This window comes from Dipodomys spectabilis, unplaced genomic scaffold, assembly GCF_019054845.1.
Source record: "Dipodomys spectabilis isolate Male_0828 unplaced genomic scaffold, ASM1905484v1 ptg000058l, whole genome shotgun sequence".
NCBI lineage: Eukaryota > Metazoa > Chordata > Mammalia > Rodentia > Heteromyidae > Dipodomys > Dipodomys spectabilis.
Window position 1 is genome coordinate 627,410 of NW_024870735.1, and position 8,063 is coordinate 635,472.

The window sequence follows — 8,063 nt, forward strand, 5'->3', positions numbered from 1 at the left end:
ATTTTAGAAGCTTAATAACAAATATACAGATATGGAAAAATACAAAAAAGGTGCATCTAATTAGTGCTAACAGTAACAAAACATTTTCCTCAGTTTTTAAAAATGAAACTATTAAAATAATACTTAATAACATCAAATAACTATGGCATGGAAGAAAATATACCATAGACATATTTTCCCCAAAAGTTTGTTTTATATTATAACAAATGGATTAAAACAAAATGTAATTACATGTCTGAAGATGATAACACTTTCAAGTGTCATTGTTTGAATCCAGCAAAGAAAAGTAACCGACAAGTACAGGGTAAGAACAACCTGGGTTATGGAAGAAGATACTTAGTAGAACTTTGTGAGGAAAGAATGTGCTACTTTTTCCTCATCAAATTAGTACAGCTACCTTTTGAGAGAACACTTGTAGTCAGAGCCGTGGAGTTACTAATTTAGGTAGTAATTTATTAATTTTATTCCCGAATCCTGTGATGTGATTCCCAAATGATGTGAGTGATCCTAGATTTTCGGAGCCCTTTTTTCACACAGAGTTTCTAATTCTTCCCCATGCCAATGATTCTTCTGCTACTCTCATTTCTCCTTGTTTCTCAACTCAAATCCTGTGACCTTTAGTTTCATGAGAAAGAGCTGAAGAAAAATGAGGATGGCCGGGTGTCTGAGGTAACATCCATTCCTGTTTGGAGGATCTGGGGAAGGACCACCACGTGGGCCTCATAATCAGATATTAATTGACCTCTTTGGAAATGGAGAAACTCACTCTCTCAGGCAAAATCTGTCATTTCTTGACTTTATCTGAAGAGATTTGGTAATAGGGAACAATTCAGAGAATGAGCTTTCCCACCACCCACCACAGCCTTGTCAGAATGAATAAGATCAAAATTAAAAGTGGCCTCAGTTCCCATAGGGCTAATCAAAAGCCAAGAGATCACACATTCCTCATCAGGGACCTTCTGGTAGGAATAGAGTCTGGGCAAAGTCTAAGATGGAGATAAAATGAGACTGGGCCTAAGGAGGACACAAAAGAATGACCCTCTCTTTGACTACAAGTGAGTTGTGTAGTGAGACATGAAAACTTCCTTCATATATGAAAATTCACTAGGTGAGTTATCTCACTGCCGCTTTGCAGGAAATCAGTGTCCCCAAAGGAGAAGTTGTTAAATGTTGTGACTGCCAGTTTGCTCTCTAGGCTGTTGTCTCTCCCACCCCTTCCCATGCCAGGAATGCATTCTTTCTTTTAGGCACTCAACTACTTGTCCTCACTCTTAGGCGGGAATACTGTAGGCTATTCTTTTGCCAACCTCTTGCATTTGAGGTAGAATAGGCCCAGGCCCAGCTCATGCCAAGGGGTAGATTCAAGAAGGTGAGTATAAGTTCATATTTTTATTGAAAAATAATCATATTGAAAGAATTAAATGAAATTAATAATTGAGAGATTTTGAGTTTATGGCCGCTAAATTTAAGTAATTATTACTAAAACATCTAGAATCATGGATTAGGAAGAGGATAGTGAAGTAGTTTCAATATAATTTGCAAAAGAATCACCATAGCCAGAACAATTAAAGGAACTATTGGCATAGATCCATTTACAATCTTAGGAGTGACCTTGGATTGGTGGCTCTTAGAATAATATCTAAAAGAGAGGGACTTGCTTGGCACTGGTGGCTCACACCTGTAATCCTAGCTACCCTGGAGGCTGAAATCTGAATATTATGATTCAAAGCATGTCCAGACAGAAAAAGCCAGAAGTGGTGCACGGCACAAGTGGTAGAGCACTAGCATTGAGCTCAGGGACACTGCCTAGGCCATGAGTTCAAGTTTCAGGATCAGCAATACAAGGACAACAAAACAATAATGATAAAAAGAAATAAAAGAAGGACTTAAAGATATGTGATGGAATGAGGCTGATGTGTAACTGTTTAGGGAACCTACAAGGAGACAAAATTTGGAGCCAAATAATATCTATTCATGACTAATCAAGGACGCAAAGCAAATGCCAAATTCCTCTTCTCAAAAACTTGCAAACTTGGGCTGGGATGGTGGCTCAGTGGTAGAATGCTTGCCTGGTATGCATGAGGCCTTGGGTTCGATTTCTCAGCACCACATAAGCTGAAAAAGCCAGAAGTGGCGCTATGGCTCGAGTGGTAGAGCACTAACCTTGAGCTGAAGAGTTGAGGGACAGGGCCCAGGCCCAGAGTTCAGGCCACATGACTGGCCAAAAAATAAAAAAAAACTAAACTAAACTAAACTTCCAAACATATCTTTTCTCATAATTGAGGAGAGGCTTCTGTTAGAGGAATTCTCCTTATCTAGCTCACGGGGATCAGAACTTCAGTAGAATTTTCCTGTTGAGATGTAATGTGCTTAACTGTACTGAAGCTAATCATGGCTAGGAAAGTATGGACTAATACGTTTGTTGTATTTTTCCTTATAAATATATAATATTCTCAGGTATTATATGAAATATATTTTATAATAAACAATAATTATACATTATATATAAGATATTAACTATATTATAATATAACATATATATTAACAGACTTCCTAATTTTAGAGTTAGGAACAAGCAACATATTAAAAGAAAAATGCTTGAATCTCTGAGTAAGTTCTCTACAACAGGACAATTCCACGTTTCATTCTCATTACCCAGAGAGCAACATAGGAAAGCGATGCCCATGGAGGTGGTTCCCTGGGTTTTGGAAAGTCTTATTGCATATATATATATATATATATATATATATATATATATATATGCATATATATATGCATATATATATGAAATATTGTTTTATACTAGTGAATATATCTAAAACTATAATAACAGATAAATAAGTGAACACCTATGTGCACACACACTCAATCACTTTCAAATATAAGAATTTCTTTTCTATGCTGCCTATTCACCTACAGAGAGAGTACATGAGTTGCCATTGAATTGTCCTGGAAGTTCTTTATCTGGCTACTCTAGCTTCACATCCTTTGTTCTGTAAGTAGCCAGATGTTTTGTGTTCAACAATAATACTTGTTACAGGCAAAAGTATCCACCCTGACACACAGAGAAACTTGGATTTAAAGAAATGCCAGAAATAAGTGAGAGGTACACAGTACTTTTCAAAATTGAATAGATTACATATTTATTAGAAAGCTCGTAAGAAAAAATATTCAGTGTACCATGAAAGACTTCAGAAAACTACAGTATATGTTGTTTAGATGATTTTTTAAAACACAGTCTCTCAGGTGCTGGGAGGGTGCCTCAGTGTAGAGTGCTTGCCTTGCATGCATGAGGTCCTGAGTTTGATTCCTCAGCACCACATAAGCAGAAAAAGATGGAAGAGGTGCTGTGACTCAAGTAGTATCACTAGCCTTGAGCTGAAGACCTGAGAGACAGTACCCAGGACCCAGAGTTCAAGCCCCACAACCAACAAAAACTAAACAAAACAGTCTTTCACTTTTGTGTGCTCAACATTGTAACACTAGTGCTTCAGTCTAGGGCTAAGATTTTAGGTGTGGACATTTATAAACACTCCTGATTCAGATTCGAATTGATAAAATTTTTAATCAATATTTTGTTCTTATTAATTTTGCTCTTTGTAAATTCACATAGACCTATAAAAAACGGTGTGGCCATCCCAATAACATTCTCGAAGTACTTCCTAATGATGACTTACAAAAAGTTGTATTCTATTACACCAAGGAAAACAATGCTACAAATAAGGAAAACCAATACATAAATATTAATGATTAATAAAATAAAAAACAAAACATTTACCACTGTTTCCAGTATTTGAAATGTACTACATATTCGATTTATTATTTTCTCATATTTCTGTACATTTAAAACTGCCTAAGTCTATTATGCTCAACAAGAATTTTATAGGCTATGAGAAGCCTTTAAAGTTACCCACTAAGATTATTATTTATGGTTCATCTCATCATTTGTATATGGCTTATACCATCATTTGTTCCTCGCTAACATAAAATAAGGAAGCCCTTAAATTTTAACAGAAACTGTGAAGTTAATGTCTTAAATCTTCACTCTGCGTCTTTACACAAACACTTTGCAACTTCTCATTAGTAAAGTTTCTATAACTCTGAAATGTACATACTTAGTAGTATATGACTGCTACCATGAATCTTAAATGCTTTAATGAAAAGTTTTACAACCTGCTAAATAGTCTTAATTTTGGCATATATGAGCACATTCCCAAAATTAAACATATTTAAAACATTAAAATTTTAACAAACCTTAACACTTTCTATAGTGTTCATTATGACAGGTTCCTTGTACAGAATAATTGAATTCCTCCTCGTACACATCCGTTGAACAACAAATGTCTGGAATTATTTTGTTTTTGACATGTCAATCTTGACTTTATTCTTAAATGTGTTCTTATGTAAGAAATACATGGTTCTAAAATTTCACGACAATTCTTTTGAATTTAATTTTTGTGGAATTGTCTAGTTTAAGAAAATCAATTACTCTTTATATATAAAATTGTTCTGTGCTCAATTCAGTAGCACATACACTAACAATGGAACAATAAAGAGAAGAATAGCCCCTGACTGAGGATGACACTCAACTTTGTGAAGCATTCCAGATTTTTAAAAGAACAGATTTCCTGATGGGATGTGGACAGAAGGTAACCTTAATGCCTTGTTGTTGGGAGTTTAAACTTGTTCGAAGACCTTGGAAAGTAGTATGGAGGTTCCTCAAAAGACTACAGAGAGCGCCACTAAGACCCAGCAATCCCATTTTGGGCATTCACCCAAATGATCAAAAACAAGACCATAGTAAAACTACCAGCAAAACTATGTTCCTTTCAGCATTATTTACCATAGCTAAGATACATAACCAAACCCGATGCCCCACAGTAAACGAATGGATCAAGAAAATGTGTGTGTGTGTGTGTGTGTGTGTGTGTGTGTGTGTGTGTGTGTGTGTGTGTGTGTGTGTACTGGAATTCTATGCCTCCATCAGAAAGAATGACATCACCCAGTTTGTTAGGAAATGGAAAGACTTGGAAAAAATTATATTAAGTGAATTATTCCAGGCCCAAAGAAGTGAAGTTAGCCAGGCCCAAAGAAACATACATCCCATGTTTTCCTTATTTGCAATAACTAGTATGTGTCTGAGACAAGCAGAAAAGGTCAGATAAGTCGATGTTAGGGGAATGAACCGTAAGATAAATATTCAAAATTTTTTTTGTTTTTTGTTTTTTTTCCTTTCATGCAATTTTTTCTAACATATTTATAAGACGATTTCTATGTTGCTTTGTATGTCCCTCCCCCAAGGTATAACCCATGCTTTCACTGCATTTGATGTTGGTATAATTTGTGGAGGGGAAGGAAAAAAACCAATTCGTTTAACTCGGGATACAGTTGGACCTATTGCAACAATGATATGTACAAGACATTATGTCAAAAAATGAACTTTAATACTTTGAGAGGAAGAGGACCAGGTTGGGGAAGTGGGAGAGTATGGTAAGGGATGGGAAGGGGAAACAAAGAGGAAGCAACAATGCTTGGTAAGAAATGTACTCGTTATCTTGCCCATGTAATTGTAAATCCTCTGTCAGTATTCTCAAAATAAAAAAAAAAAAGAAATGCACTCAGTAACTAGCCCATGTAATTGTAACCCCTCTGTATGGTATTTTCACAATTAAAAAAAGAAACATAGGTCCTATGGTATCCCTTATTTGCAATAACTAATGTATCTCTGGGATAAGCAAAGAAGGTATGGTAAGGCAAAAACAAAAAAAAAAAGGAGGAGGCAACAATGCTTGATAAGAAATGTACGCATTACCTTTTCCATGTAATTGTAACTCCTCTGTATGGTATTTTCACAATTAAAAAAAAGAAAAAGTCAAAACATGTGCATATGACTAGATAATATGATGTTAAGGTAAATGAACCCCAAGATAGGGACACAAGTGGTTTTTTATTTCTTTCTGTTGTTTCTAATATATTTATAACGTACGATGTGATTTATTTTTATGTGCATCCCCCACAGTTAAACCCCTGTTTTCACTGTATCTGATGTTGGTGCACCTCCATCTTGTATATACACTTCTCTAATTTGGGGATGGAAAGGGAAAAAACAAAATTCTTAAATAAGGATACAGTATGACCCATTGCAACAATGTGATGCACAAGACAGTATGTTGAAAAATGAACTTTACAATTTAGGCGGGTGGGGGGAGGGCAGCGTACTTGTGGAGGTGGGAGGGAAGGGATGGTGGGGGAAAACAAAGGAGGATGTAACAGTGCTTGATAGGAAATGTATTCGTTACTTTTTTCATGTAACTGTAACCACTCTGTACAGTACTTTTACAATATAAAACATAAAAATGTTCTGGGATGGAAGAGAATATATCCCCTATTTTACCCATATAATATCGTTAACAAAGAAATTAATGCAAAACACTGATATGAAGATATTTTGAATAAATGTGTGTGTGTGTTTGGGTATGTGCATGCCTGCGCATTTTCATTCTCAGAGTTTGAATTCAGTGCATCAAGGTCTTGCTAGGCCATTCCTCTCTAGATTGATGAGGTACTATATAAGCTACATCTCCATTCTTGTCTCTTTGCTAGTTCATTAATTTTTTTAAAAAAATAATCTCATGAATATTTTTTGTCCTGATTGGCTTCCAACGGTTATCCACGGATCTCAGTTTCTTGAGCAGATACCCGAGTGGACAGGATTACAGGTGTGACCAAGAAGCACAAGGCTTTCAGAATAATTTAAAAAGTAGAAGAAAATTTACTTCATGGAGGCTTGTTTATCATCTTCTGCTTTTAAAGCATTTTGGAGTGATTATATGTGAATTTATTTCATTTTTGGATTCTTAAAAGACAGTAAGTCCTTTTTTTGTTTTTGTTTTTGTTTTGGTCATGCAGCTTGAACTCTGGGCTTGGGCGTTGTCCGTGCGCTTTTCAGCTGAAGGCGAGTGCTCTACTCCTTGAGCCACAGTGCCATTTCTGCTTTCTTAGTGGTTTATTGGAGATAAGAGTCTCACAGACTTTCCAGCCTGGGATGGCTTTGAAGCGCAATCCTCAGATCTCAGCTCCTTCTGTAGCCAGGATTACATGGTGGCGTGAGCCACCAGCTACCGTCTATTTTTAGTACTGTTAAAAACGTATACTGGAACTGTGGAACAGAAGAAATTTGTCTCTCTTTAGACCTCAATTACCAACACAGTCTGTGTTGAAGACAAAATGTGACAGAAAACAATTACTGTGGGCAATAATTGCTGTTATTTCTTGGACAACATGAATATTGAATTGAGAGTGTAAGGGAATGGAGAGGATTTTACCTACTTTTTATTGCTAATTTTTGGAAATTTTGACTCATTCACTTCCCCACTATGTGTCTTTGGGCCATGCACTTAGTGCCTATAATTACAATATTTCCTAACACTAAAATGGTAATAATATTAGAATTATAGCAAATGTTTTCTTAAGAATTAAGAGAAATAAAACTTGTGAAATACTTAAAATAAACTTCTAGGAATGAGCTTACAATTACATGGGCAAGATAATGAGTATATTTCTTATCAAGCATTGTTGCCTCCTTCTTTGCGTCCTGTTCCCATCCTTTCCCATCTCCTCCCACAGCCCCCCATCCCACCAACCACTACCACCCCCCGCCAAAGATGTAAAGTTCGTTTTTCGACATAAGGACTTGTACATCTTATTATTGCAATGAGTCCACCTATTTAAATGATTTGTTTTTTTCCCTTCCCCTCCAAAAATTATAACAACATCAAATACAGTGAAAGCATGGGTTTTACCATGGGGGACGGACACACAAATCAACAAAGAAATCATCTTATAAGTGTTAGAAACAATTGCAATAAAGAAAAAATAAATAATTGAGTATTTATCTTGGGGTTCATTTCACCTAACATCAACTTATCTGACCTTTTCTGCTTGTCTCAGATATATACTAGTTATTGCAAATAAGGGAAACCAAGGGACCTATGTTTTTTGGGCCTGGCTTAATTCACTTAATGTAATTTTTCCCAAGACTTTCCATTTCCTAACAAATAGGA

At 35.9% G+C, this 8,063-nt stretch overlaps 1 non-coding gene across 1 annotated transcript; it reads left to right on the plus strand.

Annotated features, from left to right (window-relative positions):
• The first annotated feature begins 4,511 nt into the window (after nucleotides 1-4,511).
• Nucleotides 4,512-4,613, plus strand: LOC122108375. The gene has a single exon (XR_006147555.1). It is a non-coding gene; the product is annotated as a U6 spliceosomal RNA (small nuclear RNA).
• Nucleotides 4,614-8,063: the final 3,450 nt, after the last annotated feature.